The sequence below is a fragment of the Schistocerca americana genome, chromosome 7 (genome assembly GCF_021461395.2).
Source record: "Schistocerca americana isolate TAMUIC-IGC-003095 chromosome 7, iqSchAmer2.1, whole genome shotgun sequence".
Lineage (NCBI taxonomy): Eukaryota > Metazoa > Arthropoda > Insecta > Orthoptera > Acrididae > Schistocerca > Schistocerca americana.
In genome coordinates this window covers 372,895,779-372,913,879 of record NC_060125.1, presented here as the reverse complement: position 1 = coordinate 372,913,879, position 18,101 = coordinate 372,895,779, and the positions used below count along the sequence as shown (strand labels likewise).

The window sequence follows — 18,101 nt, the reverse complement described above, 5'->3', positions numbered from 1 at the left end:
CAGCGACTAGAACGTACGAAAATCCATTGGATGTTCTGACAAGCGGTCCCAAGAGATCAACAGCAGCAAATTCTTTTAATTTAGCAGGAATAATAGGAAACAACGGAGCACGTTGTGAGACAGTAGATGGCTTCGCCTTTTGACAAAGTTTACAAATAGACAAGACTCTTCGAATTCTTTTTTCCATATTGTTAAAATAACAAGTCGTTCGAAGAATATGATAACATTTTCGTGGGCCAAAATGTGCGTAGCTGAAATGAATGTACCAAATGAGCTTATTAACAAAATCGTCTGGAATGCAAAGTACCCATAGCTTGTCATCAACAGTGCAGCGTTTGAAGAGTATGTTGTTTCTAACCAGGTAATAATGCCGAATCTGTGTGTGTGTCTTTTCATGCCATTTGCTCTTGATGTCCTTCCAAATCGGATCTTTATCTTGTTCATGAGCAATGTCCTTTAAAGATGTGGTGATGAAGTTTTCAAAGGCGACTTTCTGAATGTAAAGAATACTGAAATTTTTCTGGAGGTTGCCTTCTGTGGTACTTTTCTCAAGCCCAGCCGGTGCGCGTGACAGTGCGTCCGCAACAATGTTCTCCTTGCCGGGAATGTAGACTATTGTGAAGCGGAATTCTTGCAGAAACAATGCCCAACGTTTTAACCTGTCATGATTTAATTTTGAAGACATAAGAAATTGTAATGCACGATGATCACTGTATACTTTTACGTGCTTACCAGAAAGAAAGAAACGGAATTTGTGAAATGCCCAAACGATAGCTAAAGCTTCTAATTCAGTAACGGAATAATTTTTTTCAGATTTTGTTAGCACTCGGCTAGCAAAAGCAATGGTTTTCTGAATGGTAGTGTCATTTTCTATGGCTTCTTGAAATAAATGGGCACCAAGACCGACTTTAGAAGAATCCGTGCTAAGGCAGAAATCTTGTGACAGATCTGGATGAGCTAAGATTGGCGCGTGAAGTAACGCTTCTTTCAAAGAATTGAATTCCAACTGTGCTTGTTCGTCCCAGTTCCAAATAGTATTTTTTCCAGTGAGAGAACAAAGTTTTGGTGTAGCTAGAATTTGCATATTCAGAAAACGACGGTAAAAATTTACGAGACCTAGAAAACTGCGGACTTGTCTTTTTGTGGATGGCACTGGAATGGCTCTGATTGCTTCTAACTTTTCAGGATCCGGCTGAATGCCTTCAGAAGAAATAATATGTCCCAAAAACCTCACCTTTGACCTACCGAATTCAGACTTTTCCAAGTTAACTGTAATTCCAGATTCTGCAAAAATATGTAACACGCTGTTGAGGATGCGATTGTGTTGTTCCCATGAGGCTTCTGCTATCAGAATATCGTCTACATATAAGGTGATGTGACGTTTTAAGAACTCAGGTAATATGGAATTTAGCCCGCGAATGAATGCTGCCGAAGAAATGTTCAAACCAAAGGGAAGTTTCCGAAACTGATAACAAACGCCGAAACAAAGGAAAGCTGTGTATTTTCTACATTCTGGATGAAGTTCGATCTGATAAAAGCTGGATCTGAGATCAATGGAAGACAACACTTTTACACCATTAAAATTTTGAAGAAGTTCTTCTAACGTTTGCGGCCTGTCTGTTTCAGGAATAATGATCGTATTGATTTGTCTCGAATCTAAGACAAGCCTGATCGATCCATTTTTCTTCTCAACAACATGTAATGGATTGTTGTATGAGCTTACTGCAGGCTCAATAATGCCCTCATTAAGCATAGATTGTATTTCTGTTCTAACACGGTCCCTATAATGCGCCGGAATTACGTATGGTCTAACACAAAATTTAGTATGCTCACGAACACGAAATTGGTATTGAAATCCCTTGATTGTTCCTGTTTTGTGAGTAAAAACTGTGGAATGTGCTTGTAAAATCTCAAAAAGGTCTTGCCTATCATTGTCATTACAATTCTCAATTGTTTGAATTTTATTCTGAATTAACTTATTAGTGTCAAATGCGCCGTCGATATCATCCCTGTCAGTACTTGCAGAGTGATTGTTAGTGTCTAGTTCCGTAGAAAAGTCCGAACTGTTGTCTAACAGAAGGTAAAGCCGATTAATTTCCTCGTCATGGTTTGAGAGCCAATCTTCAAATTTCAAAGCTATTGACTTACCTTCTTTCTCTAAACTTATTTCAGCATCGTGAAAGTTTAAGATTGCTTTGTATTCATTCAAAAAGTCTACTCCCAATATAATTTCCGTCGACAATAATGGAACAATGAGAAAGTTCATAGAGAAGCTGTGGCTTTGACAAAAGAATTCTAAATTGGTTTGTTGGCGTACATCTACACTTTTTCCAAAGATTGCGCCTTGTAATTTAATCTTACGTAACGGAAGTGTGGGGCAATCGTTCGATTTGTTACATTTGCTAAAGGCTGTTTCACTGATTACTGAAATGGGACTGCCAGAGTCAAGTACTGCCGTAAATTTTACGTCATTTACTGTAATGTGAATCACAGGATATGCAATGTTGTTATGTTTTACGTCGTGTTCTTGGAGTAAAATGTCCCTAATGTCTTCCATTTTTACGTAATTACTAGCTACGGCAGCTGCGTCGTTAGTTTCATACGTGCGTTTTGTGGCTGCCTGCGGTATGAGTCATTGCCTATTGTCTCTTTGTTGGCGCGCGTCGTTATTGGGATTTGGAGACCTAACTTCTACAAATTCACCGTGACGAGAGGGCCCTGCTCTGTTTGAATCCCGCCAGTTCTGATGCAATTCAGGTCTGTCGTTACGATCATATCGTCTGTCGTCATGTCGGTAGATTCCATAGTTTCTTTCTTGTCGGTCACATGGTGGAGAATTTCTCCCTGAATCGTAACTGCGCGCTGGTCCGTTGCGTCTAAAGTTATTCTGTCTCCCTTGATAGTATTTATTTTGGTTCCCGTATTGTCTGTTTATCTTATTGTCTCTGTGATAGTCATTACCACGGAGAGGTGATCTTTCCCTGTAGTTATTACTACTCTGCCAACGGTTGTCATACGGGTGGTGTCTGTTTTGGTCACGATTTGTGTTGTGAGAATAGCCTTGTCGTGTAAAGTTATTACTTCTTTCATCGCGGAGTTGCGACGGATGTGACCTGTAATTGCTGTGTTCCTGGTTTCGCGTTCCGCGATTGTCAGTGTCAATTTCTAATTCTTGTAAGAGTCCCTGAAATGCTTCAATGTCGTCTTTGCAACGTCCTGCCAAAATAATATGTCGTAAATGTTCAGGCAGTTTGATTAAGCAAATGCGGATGAGTTCTGAGGGGCTGTATGGGTTTGAAAGATACTGATTCTTATGCAACATGTCTTCAAAATATTTCATAAGACTGGAAAATTCAGATTGTTCGAAACATTTCATCATTATGATGCCATGTTTTACTCGGTCTTGTGTGGCTGGAGACCAATATGCTGAGAGGAAGGCATGGTAAAACTCTCCTTCACTGTGGCAATCGTGAATTACCGATCGCATTCTTACAGCTGGTTCATTCTCTAAGTAGCCACACATAAATTCTAATCTGTGTTCCAACGACCAGTTGGGAGGAAAACAATGAGAGAATTGATAGAGCCATGCTTGTGGATGAATGTCGTTGGCAGAATTCTTAAACGTTTTGAATTTACGTGTAGTAATGAACAGCTTATAGTCAAAATCATCATGTCGGCGAGTCGCATGTCGGTCATTGTTACGTCGCTTCGGCGGTTCCATCTCAAAATTCGGTGCACATTCCCAATTTCTTTCATTACTTCCGAAATGCCCTGTGTTATTATTTTGCAGCTTTTCCGTGTTTCTAAGTCCCTCTTCCCGTGTTGGAGCGCGAGTGTCCTCTGAAATACGTAATTCTTGTATTACCTGTGTTAGCTGATCTTGTACTTCCCGGATTTCTCTTTGGTGTTGCGTATCAATTTGATTCAGATTTTGTTTCAGTTTCCTAATTTGTTCGCTCTCTTCTGTGTTATTAAAGACTACCGGTTTTGTGTCATTCAGATTATCATCTACCTTCGTAGATAAATTATTTAGCTGATCCGAAAGTTCAACTACTTTCTCTGATAATGAACTAATTTCCTCCATGTGTCTTTCTACTGTGTCCTTTAAGTTTTCCTGAGTTTTTGCAAGTTGCGTAACCGAATCGGTAGATGCAACTGAGTCAATTTTAGCTTGCAAGGTCTCATGATTTTCATGAACAATAATTTGCAGTTCTTTTATGGCTGCTTCGTGATTCTGTAATGCATTTTCATGCCGCGAAAAAATAGGTTGAAAATGCTCACAAATTTGTGTTTTTACGTCGTTACAGACTTTTTGACATTTCGATTCGATTTTATGCAACTCAGTAGTTAAATCTTCACGTGTTTGTTCAAGTGTGGTGTCTAACTTTTGAAGATTTTGTTCCATTGTGTCTAACTGTTGCTGTGTTTGTCTCTGGTGTTGTTCCATTGTGTCTAACTTTTTAAGATTCTGCTGTGTTTGTCTCTGATTTTGTTCCATTGTGTGTAACTGTTGCTGTGTTTGTTTCTGATTTTGTTCAAGCGTTGTGTCTAACTTTTGTAGCCTTTGTCTCATTTGTTGCATTAACTGTAATAACAATGCACTGGTGTCTGAAACATGTTCCTCAGTGCTTTTCGGCAGTGAATTTGCACCGGCAACATTCACATTTTGACAAGCGGAAAACGTGTCTTGACTCATTTGAGAAAACGGTGAGGACGCAAAACCTGAATCTACAGTGTTTGCAAAATTGTGTCCTATCATTTCGGATTCCTGAGGCGAGCTGTTGCTGACCGATCGATCGATAATGCTTCCCTCTTCACTAATTGTTTCACTGTCCACGCCATTGTTTGCCGCCCGCTCCATTTCCCTATGCACAATTATCAAATTACTACTTTGAACATCAGTTAATTCATTACTCGGTGGCGCTAACACACTGCTTTCATTTTCACTGTCATTTCTCAGTTTACTTTGGAGCCTAGTATTACGTTTTTCACACGCCATTATTGTCACAGTATTTCACACGACAACACAGAAAGACACAATTTGAAGAGCAAAAATAAGAGAACACATTAACATAACACTGAAAATAATATCTAGTTAATTACAGCTGCGAAATACTTGGTGCAAATCTATATGCATGCCACAACTGTTTTACTGTACAACAATGAAAGGCTACAACTACAAAGGAGATTCTCTCTACAATTACGCGCTAGCAATAAACAAAAGCTACACTAAATACACAAACTACAAGAAAAATCAGAAGATTCCAGTGAGGTATCCTAGGCTAAGGGTCGACATATGAAACGTCCCCTTTGAACAATTCTACAGGACTGTGCTTAACCTGACACACAATATTTTTAGCGCAACGCAATCTGACTTTCAAAATTCCCTACTAAAGAATGGCCCTGACAAACATTAAACTATACCTTTCACAAATCACTTACCTCACAAAAATCTTCGCTGCTCAAGCTACTGCAGTACAGCGAGCGCCACTACTGCCAGCTAAATAGAAGATTCAAACTACTGAAGGCACTAACTACTGATAGGGATAGTTAGCAAATGAAAGATATTAATAGAGAGCAAACAATGTATTTACCTTAATATCATCACAAGTCATAATATATATATCGGTTCATGACAAATTAGAAACCTCCGCCATCTGTCTCCCCACATCCACCACTGCTGGCGGCTCACCTCCAACTGCGCAACGCTACGTGCTGTTCACAGCCAGCTGCCTAACACTACAATGGCGAGTATTACAACAATGCAAAGCAGACACAGACTGCCCACAGCACAGCCAGTGATTGTCATACAGAGGTGGCGTTACCAATAAGAAATCCTAAACAGCCTACTTACATAGAGAAAACATAAACAGCCTACTTACATAGAGAAAACATAAACAGCCTACTTACAAATGTAGCTTCATATTGAGCCAAACAGTACATTTGTACAGTAAAAGTGAACAAAACAGTAGGGTTAATACTAAGAAATGTTTACAGTTCACAGTGCTTTTCACATTTCTGGCATGCTTCCATTCGCTATTCACTCTGTACATGATATAATATTGAATACTTGAGCACATGTTTAGATTTCGCTTGTTTACAAAATTTCATTATTATTTACCCTCAACAATACATTTCACATTACGAAAACTAATCTGAATAATTAAGCTACAAAGCTTCTAACGAAACTTTTCATAACAGACCACACCACCTGCACATTACAGTTCTTTTTACTGATAAACTACAGTCAGCATTATCCAGTTGGTGAGGGCACACATAAGAAAGAAAGGAATTGTTGAATCATATCAAATTGGAAGACACGGCGACACACACATCTAACACAAAACACTGCAGGCATTGAACAATACTGCAGGCAGCTGCTTGCGATGTTTCAAAGTCACAACTTTTTGAATGGGAATGTGATCACTTTTGGCAGAATAGCAGACATGTGTGAGACAAATTCAGTTTTGTCACTCTTTTTTCAGACCTGACTAGAAAGTGAGAAGCCTTATGTTGAAAATGAGTATTTTACTCTGTTGCTGACTTTGGGATGAGGCGCTACCCAAAAGTTAACATCAATCTCCACAGCAACTACCTCCTCTGACACTCGCGATACGTGTCATTTACACCACTATTGGTGAAGAGTGGAGAGTTGATTAAACCTGTAGGCTGTGAGTCATTCAAACGGTCACAAAATCAACACAAAAATCCTCCTATTAAATGTTATTTTACTATGCAATTTCTGTTTGGACCTCTAAAACAGTTAACTCACTAAATTGTCTTATAAAAGTCTGTTATTGTATCGCAAAAACAGCATGTTGTTCGCTCTATGGCAGTAATTTAAGGAAGTTAACACAATGTGTTGGTCTTTATTTCAAGTGAATCGTCCACTTGAAAAGTAATTACAAATAAATTGATAAAAAAAGAACAGTGTACTTGGAAAGACGATCTCGTTTTTTATCCGATGATGACATGTGTCTCTTGGGGGATAGCAGACATAATGATAATGGTTTCAACGTCGTCCGCTAACAGATAGCGTGGTGGCATAGCTACCAGAACGCCATCTGTGATTACCCTTTATCAGGGAATGGTCACAGCAATAAGCTTCAGTGTGGTGAAAACATATGAAGCCAGTTTGCAATCATACCATAGAGATGCATCCATGCTTATACAGCCAAATGAGCGAGTTTGAAAGGTACTACATTGTGGCCATCCGAGTGCTGGGATGGTCCTTTTGGAGAATTGCCACACAAGTTGGACGAGCTGCGTCAGTTGTGCAACTACACTAGTATCAGTGGTAACATGAACATTGTCACACCTGTAGACGATGTTCGAATTGACTATTCTATAATAGCTGTCAATTAAGTTAATATTACACCGTAACGAACTTAATTAGAGTCTGTTTTATATTGTCTATTGAAAGTTTCACTCGTTTCAAAGTATTTCTCGAAAAAAAAAAAAAAAACAACACAAAGGCCGGTTTCTGCGTACCTTAGACGTAGGTTTACATACGAATTTAAGACATTTCTTTAAGTATTAAGTGAAGAATTTAGGTTGTTTTCATTACACATATATTTAGTAGTACCGTATCTACTCGGGGAATGAAAGGTTTTAAGTTATATCTTTTATTTCCTTACAAAAAGCGTAAAGTACGTATCGCGCATACACGATCTTAGGCTTATTTTTTCGGGTATACAAGTTTTGATTTTTAACTGCATCACGTTACTATATTAATAGTATACACGTATATTAGCCATCAACATAACTTTAGTGGCTTTTGTGACCTATAGTTAATAGAATAATACTGTTATTGCCTAGATAAATTTTGTAAAAAATATTCTAAACAACCATCAGCGAGAAGTGTTTGAGCTGCCGTAGGAAAGTCAGTTCTGGGGTACTGTGCAGCTGTTGTGGCAGATGGCTACATTGGGATGAATGTAGTGGCATGGGAATCGGGGAAGTAAATGAGTCTCTTCCATGATATTGCAGATTATGTTGAAGGGATAGGAAAATAGCGCAACAGGAAGGGAAGATTAGAGCCCTTCAGGCTGAACAGGATAGTGCTAGGGAGGAACTGATGAGGTTGAGGGGGAAGGAGGGTGAATACAGGTGAGAAGTGGTAGCAAGGAACAGGGGCCACAGAAGGAGAACAGTATCAGACAGTTTCATCATTGGCACAAACAATAGCTTTACCTTGCTACTTCAGCTAAGGAAGAGGCTCAAGTAGATGTAAGTGTAGTCAGCACTCAACAGACTTTCACTAGGGAACCAAGTGTTGCAAAAAAAGTAGAAAGTAGGAGGAAAGTTCTATTGTTAGGTAGTAGTCATGGAAGAGGTGTGGGCCAGATTTTGAAGGAAAAATTAGGTGATAGGTACCACGTCACAAGTATTTTCAAGCCCAGTGCATGTCTTAGCCAAGTGATGGAGGATGTAGGATCATTGTGCAAAGGTTTTACAAATCAGGATCATGTTGTGGTAGTGGGTGGAGCGGGAAACGGTATTGATAGGGAACTGGGGTACAATATTGAGTGTGACCTGGTAAAAATAGTATCTGTAACGAACCATACAGATGTTGGCTTTGTTCCTGCTTTCATGCGGTATGACCAGCCCCAGTTGAACATTTCTGTCCAGAGGGTCAATATGGAGCTAGATCAGCTGCTTCGGGCGGCTACTTTGTCAAGCATAGTTTTGGTTCCAGTTGATGGTGTTGGTAGGTGGGACTTCACAAGACATGGCCTGCATCTCAATAGGAAAGGGAAGGGTAAACTGGCTGGGATGATAGCAAAATCTTTAAATTGGGGCACTGAAACTCATGGGAGTACTTTTTTAGTCTAAGATCAGTATCCAATCTCCTACATTGATTGAAATTAAGCTTAATGAAAAGTTCAGACAGTTAAGTACTAGAGATGTGAAAATATCAAAAGATTCTCATAACAGTACAGTGAAATATAACGTTAGTATGTCACAAGATTCACATAAAAGCACAGTAAAAAGTGATGTTAATATATTGCATCAGAATATCAGGGGATTAAAAAACAAAGTAGATGAGCTTCTTGTTTGTATAGAAGATTTAGAAACTGAGGGTGCAGTAGATGCACTGTGCTTGTCTGAACATCATATAGGCACAGGTATGGAAATGGTAAATGTAGGTGGATATAAGCTTTCAGCACATGTGAGTAGAGACACTATGGAGAGAGGAGTTGCCATATATGTTAAAATCAGCCATAGTGTGAAAAATTTGTAAACTAAAAAATTTTGCGTAGAGCAACACATAGAAGCATGTGCATGTGAGCTTAAACTAAACAAAGGCACTTTTATAATTGCAGCCGCCCATTGGGAAATTTTCAACTATTCTTGAAAAACTTGGATTCTTTGTTGTGCCACCTGTCAGACAATGTTGTTGTTGCTGTGGTCTTCAGTCCTGAGACTGGTTTGATGCAGCTCTCCATGCTACCCTATCCTGTGTAAGCTTCTTCATCTCGCAGTACTTACTGCAACCTACATCCTTCTGAATCTGTTTAATGTATACATCTCTTGGTCTCCCTCTACGGTTTTTACCCTCCACGCTGCCCTCCAATGCTAAATTTGTGATCCCTTGATGCCTCAGAACATGTCCTACCAACCGGTCCCTTCTTCTTGTCCAGTTGGCCACAAACTCCTATTCTCCCCAATTCTATTCAATACATTCTCATTAGTTATGTGATCTACCCATCTAATCTTCAGCATTTTCTTCTGTAGCACCACATTTCGAAAGCTTCTATTCTCTTCTTGTCCAAACTATTTATCGTAAAGCAACTTATTGTTTGTTGGGATTTAGACGTAGATTTTCTGAAAGAGTCAGCTAGAAAGCATGACCTTGAAGTATTACTTGGTTCTTTCAATTTGACATCAGTTATTGATTTTCCTACTCAGGTGGTACAGGAAAGCAGCACACTGATAGATAACATTTTCATAGAGAAAGATAAATTTAATCAAATAAAAACTTTTCTTGTTAAGAATGGTCTGTCTGATCATGATCCACAGCTAGTTACAGTATATGATATAGCTCCATACAGTAATGCAAAACAGTCCTCCAAAATAGTGCATTCCATCAAAGATTTAACACTCCAAAATCTTAGGGAAAGCTTGCAACAGGTAGACTGGGATGAGGTGTACAAGGAACATGATGCTAATTTAAAGTTTAACCTATTTCATGATACCCTTATGAGTATATTTGAAAACAGTTCCCTAAGAAAACAGTGAAATATAATTGTAAGAAACCATGTAAAAAGCCATGGCTTACTAAAGGGATAAAAATATCTTGTAAACAGAAAAGATAAATGTATCTTACAGCTAGGGGGAGTAATGATCCCGAGACAATGATACATTATAAAAACTACTGCACTTATAAAGAAAAGTTATTAAAAAGTCCAGAAGTATGTGAATTATGTCTGAGATTAGCACATCTGATAATAATGTTAAAATAATTTGGAATTTTGTGAAAATGGAAACAGGGCAATCGAGAGCACAGGAATACAGTATTTCTATCAAACACAATGAAAAGTTTGTTAGCAAGAAGTCAGGAGTATAAAACTTTTTAATACTCATTTTTAAGTGTTTTAGAGAAAATAGGTTCCAGCTATTCATTAGAAAATGCGAGGCAGTATATGGAAGAGGCAGTACTTATGCAATTTGATAAAATTGAAATTCAACCCACCTATCCTACTGAAATTAGGAAAATAATAAATTCGCTCAAAAGTAAAAGCTCACATGAAATTGATGGCATTTCCAACAGAGTACCAAAAGCTTGTTACCAACAAATAAGTAGGATTCTCAGCCACACATGTAGTAGCTCACTGAAACAGGGAATTTTTCCAGATAGACTGAAATATGCTGTTGTTAAACCATTGCATAAAAAAGGGGATAGATCTGTTGCTAACAACTACCGCCTAATCTCCCTTCTGACAGGTTTATCCAAAATTCTTGAAAAAGTAATATATTCAAAAGTAGCTCACATATTTGCAAAAACGAAGTAGTAACAAAATGGCAGTTTGGTTTTCAGTAAGGGTTTTCAACATAAAATGCTATATACGCTTTCACAGATCAAATATTAAATGCAATGAATAACTGAACATCACCCATTGGGATATTTTGTGATCTCTCAAAGGCTTTTGATTGTGTGAATCACGAAATTCTTCTAAATAAGCTTAATTTGAGTGGTATGAGTGGGACAGTGCACAAATGGTTTAATTCAGACTTACTGGAAGATATGCTACAGAAATCAACAGAGTTCTCTAACTGGGGAGGTATCAAGAATGGTGTCCCACAGGGTTCAGTCTTGGGTCCCTTATTGTTCTTAATATATATTAACGACTTGCCACTCTATATTCATGAAGATGCGAAGTTAGTTCTTACTGCTGATGATACAAGTAAAGTATTCACACCCAAGAAGTAAGAATCGACTGAGGAAATTGCAAATAATGTCTTTCAGAAATTTATTAAGTGGTTCTCACCAAATGGACTATTTCTAAATTTTGAGAAAACATGGTGTATGCAATTCTGTACAGTAAATGGCATAACACCATTGATAAATATAGACTATGAATGGAAGTCTGTTGCTGAGGTAGAATACTCAATATTTCTGGGTGTGTGCGTTGATGAGAAATTGAATTGGAAGAAACACGTTGATGATCTGCTGAAACGATTATATTCAGCTACTTATGCTATTACGGTTATTGCAAATTTTGGTGATAAACATATCAGTAAATTAGTCCACTATGCCTATTTTCATTCACTGCTTTCATGTGGCATCATATTTTGGGGCAATTCGTCATTAAGAGAGAAAGTATTCATTGCACAAAAGTGTGTAATCAGAATAGCAACTGGAGCCCACCCAAGATCACCTTGCAGACATTAATTTAAGGAACTCAGGATATTCACAGTACCTTCGCAATGCATATATTCACTTACGAAATTTGTCATTAATAACCCATACCAATTCAAAAATAACAGCGAAGTGCGTAGCTACAACACTAGAAGAAAGGATGACAGCCACTGTTCTGGGTTAAATCTCACTTTGGCGGAGAAAGGGGTGAATTATGCTGCCACAAAAATCTTTTGTCATTTGCCAAACAGTATTGAAAGTCATAGCCAACAAACATTTAAAAGCAAATTAAAAGAATTTCTGAATGACAACTCCTTCTACTCAATAGATGAATTCTTAGATATGAAGTAGTAGCTGTAAACAAAAATTAATTAAGTATTATGTGTAAAGAAAACTTATGTTAAAGTGACACACCCCACATCATTACGAAATGTACTCGTGATCTATGGAACAAGGATTAATGTATGTATGTATGATGTCCACGTAGCACAGACTCTCATCAGGAACGTCATATTGTAAGGTCAGCAGTGGCAGCTCGTACAACTACAATAGCACAGATAAGAGGGCTTGTGAGTCCAGACGTGTCAACATGGGCACACACACCTCTAGTCCGTTCTCTGCTTACGCCACTATACCATCGTGCACCGGCGACTGGTGTCGTCAGAGGATCACTTGGAATATGAAATGGCGCGCCGTGGTCTCCAGCGATGAAGGCAGTTTCCACCTGCATGCAAGTATTGGTCCTTTGCACATATGTCGTAGACCTGAAGGGCGCTAGATTTGTGGCCGCTATCTCGTTGAGTGGATTCACCCAAGGCACGCTGCTCCCACCTGACCCCTTATTGTCTGTAGTGCGCTAAGCTACAACTATCGTTCACCTTTGGTGTTTCTGGGGGTGGGGAGGCGCTAACCAGCACTAGGCATGTGCAGAATGTTGTTAGACCCATTATTTTGCCGCCGTTGTAATAGTAAGGTGGTGTGCTGTTCCAACAGGATAATAATCGTCCACACACTGCCCGTGAAACTCAACGTGCTCTGTAAGAGCACGATCTCTGGATTTGTCTGCAATCTAGCGTGTGTAGGATATGATGAGACCAGAAACGATTGGTGCGACTCATCAACCATCAACTCTATTATTACAAGCCATTAAAACACGTTGCAATGTGCATGAAATTCTGAAAGAGGCATAACAGGTCGAGCAGGCATGGCATAACGTATCCCAGGACAGCATTCTCCATCTGTACGATCGACTGTACGCCAGAGTCAGCGTCAGCGCTGCTGCCGTACACCAGGTACTAATGTGGGTATTTCAGCATGTGTCGATATCTGGTATCTCAGAACCAGTTGTGCTATTGATCTGCAAACGTAATCATTTCATGTACTCCATACACATTGTGCAGCAAAAATCTTGGGTGAACTGGTAACCTCTAAAATGGTGTACTAACTCTTTTTTTCCAGCAGTGTATGTTTAATGAGTTAAAAGTTATTTGTGGCGAAATAGTGATGCATCGCACTTAGAATTATTATCTGGAAATATACCTTTCTTTATAAGACATTATTTTGACAGGGGCTAAGGTTTGTTCCACGTTAATCTTCGATATTCCTCATAAGTTACGCTGAAGCAATAATTATCTTTTACAGCAATAGCCCCCTACTTTCTCAGCAGAACTTGATATTATGGCAGTGCAAATGCGACGAATACCAGTCGCCGATGATTTTGAAAGGGTGACAAAGCTGTGGCAAAATTCCTGAAAAATAGGCCTGCACCTTTATGTCTTGAAAAAAAAAGTTGTGTTCTGACTTACGGCAGTACAATGTTATGTACCCACAAGTACTAAAAATGAATAATTGTGTTGCTCAAATACGTATTTAAGTGTTTACACTGTTAATAGGTGCGAGAGCTTACTAACTTTTTGATAGACACCGACCTCACACGTGGTTCTTCGCGTATTACTGATCACCTTCGGAACGAGAGACCTTTGTAGGTAGACGAATTGTCTACAAACAACAAAGAGAATTATTTCCCAGTTGTATTCAATTCAGCGTTCAGTGTCAATAATACACAGAATGTGACAGGAACTTAACAGCTTTATAACGCCTATTGAACTTGAACTCTCCCGAAAAAATGATAGTAATAATGATGTCAGTCGTTTCCTTGGTAGTAAATAATCATTTAATCAGTGGGAAATGGTAAATGCTATTAGGTGTATTTTGTAAGCAAGTATTTTTTTCTCCAAATACTGCGGAGCGTGCTCCACCGAATGATCACCGCCGGTAAGATTTAAGAACATCCTCCAAGCACGCTCTCCTACATTTCGCCGTTGTTCCATCACCTACTTATCAAAATAAATAGATGTTAGCTGAAGTTTCTGTGGATCTTTGTATTTCCTTTTCTGATATATAAAGCAAAGTGATGAGGTTAATCTATGTCAAGTCAACAAAAAATTACATTTTTCTTGAGACATATGCGTCTCAACTTTGTCTTCGATAATCATTGAACCTGAAGAAGTGAATTAAAATTTGTGATATAGCTGGGAATTTAACCTGGGTCTACCTTTTGTTAGGCATATATGGTACCCATTACACCACCGTAGCAGCATACGGAACACAGCTATATACACACCCCATTATCTTCGAAACTGGAGTACTATTCCAGTACCAGAGAGCCTCAGCAGCACTCACGATTTAAGAAGGGGAAAATAGGCTGAAGGTGTGAATTGAAGTTTGTGTTAGGGAGGGCACTCAATTACAGTAGTCCGTGCAGGTGTGCTAGGGATACTGCTACGCAGGTGTAATGGCTAGTTTATCTATGTAATAAGTGGGAGACCTGGCTTCAAGTCCTGGATGAGGTACAAGTTTTAATTCATTTCTTCACGTTCTACCACTATCGAAGTACATTAACCGAGTTATAGGAAACATAATATGTCAACTCATGCTCGGAGTGACAATATGTTATGCTTGCAATTCGGTGTCATCCTAACGCGAATTGAAATATTAAGTTTTTGGAGTGTTATTTTTTCATGTTATTTATGTTAAGGGTTCATACATTCAGGTGGGCGGAAGGCTGATTATTACAAGCAATTAAAACACGTTAAAGTGTGCATGCAATTCTGAAAGAAGACTAATAAGAATGTGATACAGAAATGTGGCAACATAACATTAACGTTGGCATGTACGGGGTGGGCCAGAAGTCGCGGTCGGAAATATTTAACGTTATTCTACAGAAACAAGAAGCAACATGAAAGGCAAACGGGAATATGGAACGACTCCCTAACTCTATCAGAAACTGTATTTAATAGAAAAAGATATATGCAAGAATGGAATAATACAGAAACGAATGTTCTTCCACACTTCTTACATATTTCAAACTCACTGTGTATGCTGACCGTTATACTCATGTAATTCTCTGATTAATTTCTTCATTATAATGATGGTTCTCTTTCGCCCAGATATAAACATTTCGAGATCAAAAATGGTTCAAATGGCTTTGAGCACTATGGGACTTAACATCTGAGGTCATCAGTCCCCTAGAACTTAAAACTACTTAAACCTGACTAACCTAAGAACATCACATACATCCATGCCCGAGGCAGGACTCGAACCTGCGAGTGCTCGCCTAGAACCGCTCGGACACACGCATGAGGGTTCTGGGAATTCTTCCCAGTTTTAAAGATTAATATCCATTGGACTTCTTTCATGAAGCGATTAAAAAATTTTTCCCTCATTTCATCATAGACTCTCATTTGCCGCAACGTCATAACTCGAAAATCACGATTTTTCATATAAGCACGAAAAGAGGGAGCCTTAGCTTCAACTACTAGATTTAACGGCTTCTGAAGGTCACGGAACTCCTGTGAGAGATATTTAGTTGGGTAGTCCTGAAAAGCAGTTGAAGGCCAGGCAGCGCTAGTTTCGCAGCCATGTGAAAAATCACGATTTTCGAGTTATGACGTTGTTGCAGCAAATGAGCGATATGTCTCACCCCTGGTTCCTTTCCACGCACTCATACGCTAAGAAGAAGACGTTCTTGAATTGTAAATCTGTTTAGTCCGCCATTATAGCTCAGATGTTTACAACAGCATAACCTTAGTAACAAAACGGGCAACTTCATAGGTTATTTAATAACAAAACGGATCACAATCACGTGCCGTAGCATTCGCTAGAACCACAAGCGAAAAAACGTGATGACACGCCGTATTTTTACAGCTGTTCTTTGACGCATGGCAATGCTATTGTCTGAAATATTGTAATTTGAATGACCTCTACCCGAATACGGACGTATCTACGAGCAGAGAACATTGTTTTCAACATAGAATGCATTTCCACATCCATGTAACCAGGAAACTACATGTTAAGTTATTTGGATACTTTCTCATCACGACTTCTGGTTCACCCTGTTTGCCTATTGAAACATTCCAAACAACCGTAAACAAAACGAGAAAATCTTTACGTTTGAGTGATTGACTAAGAAAATCAAATATTTACCAACTAATGAATATCATTCTCAAGGGGCGTTTCTCCTGACTGACTAGAGCCACAGATTACTCGTATATGTGATTACCAGCACTGGTCTATAGCAGGTCAACGTATACCAACAGCAGAAGATTTCCGCCTTACGGGGGCCACCGGCTACTGTGCATGTAGTGGAGATGTCTGGTGCGGCTGGCTCAGACACGACGACCGGACATTCCGTGTGTTGCGTCTCGGATCGCCAGGATGGGAAAAACTGCGACTCTCTGAGCAAGTGAGTGTGGAACTGATATTGCCGAAACTACCGTCTCGAAGTTGCAGCGACCAATGAGGCATAGGCACTTCTCTGATGCTCCAACCAAACAGAGCTCTACATACAAATGTTCTTTTCCAAGGCTCCAACCGAACCGAACCGTCTGATCAAATCTTCTCCTACCCTTGCTTCCTCTTCAAGTTGCTTAGTCCTATTGGTTCGTCCTTTAAATGAGTTCAGGCAATGATGTTTGGCGCGATAAACGCTTCTGTAGCACTAAGCATTTCGGTGCCAGTTTCTTGCACAAATCCCTCAGGAAACTTACAGTACGAATTCCCAAGTTTAGTAGCAAAGTTCTTAGGACGACGCGTAAGTTCCTCCAGGTTTGCGATGTGGGAGATTGGAATATGGTTCGTCTGTCTACACAGGATGGAGACAAACAGCTTAATAATAAGGTCGGAGCAGTCCAACCGAGCAGTATGTTCCAGATAACCATAGGTAGGAAACACGCCGTTGTGGAGATACGGGCCATAGTTAGTTAATTAGTTAGCTAGTTAGTCAAACAGTGATGAGCGTGAGTATGTGTGTGAATGTCCAGCTAATAATTATCATATATACGAAGACAGTAACTTGTTCTCGAAAGAACAGTTACTGTTGATGACCGTGCAGCTTTCCCTGTAATAAATGATGACTAACTGACAACCTCAGCTGCCGACAGGTGTTGTTGATATACCTCGATGTGGACAGCTGAAAATGTATGCCCCGACCGGGACTCGAACCCGGGATCTCCTGCTTACATGGCAGAGGCTCTATCCATCTGAGCCACCGAGGACACAGATGAATAGCGCGACTGCAGGGACATATCCCTTGCACGCCTCCCGTGAGACACATTCCCAACTGTCCACAGTTCTACATGTTTATTGTACCTTATAGACATTTGCCCATCAACTCTTCTTACGGGAATCGCCAAAGCGTGCGCGAGTAATGAGTTGGTGGGCAAATGTCTATGTCTATAAGGTACAATACACATGTAGAACTGTGGACAGTTGGGGATGTGTGTCCCACGGGGGGGCGTGCAAGGGATAAGGAATAAGTCCCTGCTGACGTGCTATTCATCTGTGTCCTCGGTGGCTCAGATGGATAGAGCGTCTGCCATGTAAGCAGGAGATCCCGGGTTCGAGTCCCGGTCGGGGCACACATTTTCAGCTGTCCACATCGAGGTATATCAGCAACACCTGTCGGCAGCTGAGGTTGTCAGTTAGTCATCATTTAATAATTATCCGGCTGGAGAGTGCAGTTACTAACTAAATAAGCTGAAGATTATGTTTACAGCCGACCGTCAAAGCTAGGAAAACTTAAAATCCTTATCCCTGAGTGGTTGCGTAAGGCGCCAGTTTTCTGTAATGTTTATCGGGTAAAGCTTGGCTACTAAATCAACTACGCTAAAAGTTCCGTAATATCATCATTTTGTTACGATGGTATGATCTTTTGCAGAAACAACACTGCTGCAAGATC

At 39.6% G+C, this 18,101-nt stretch overlaps 1 non-coding gene across 1 annotated transcript; it reads left to right on the top strand.

The window, feature by feature from the left end:
• Positions 1 to 17,707: 17,707 nt before the first annotated feature.
• Positions 17,708 to 17,781, top strand: Trnat-ugu. Its single transcript has one exon. It is a non-coding gene; the product is annotated as a tRNA-Thr (tRNA).
• Positions 17,782 to 18,101: the final 320 nt, after the last annotated feature.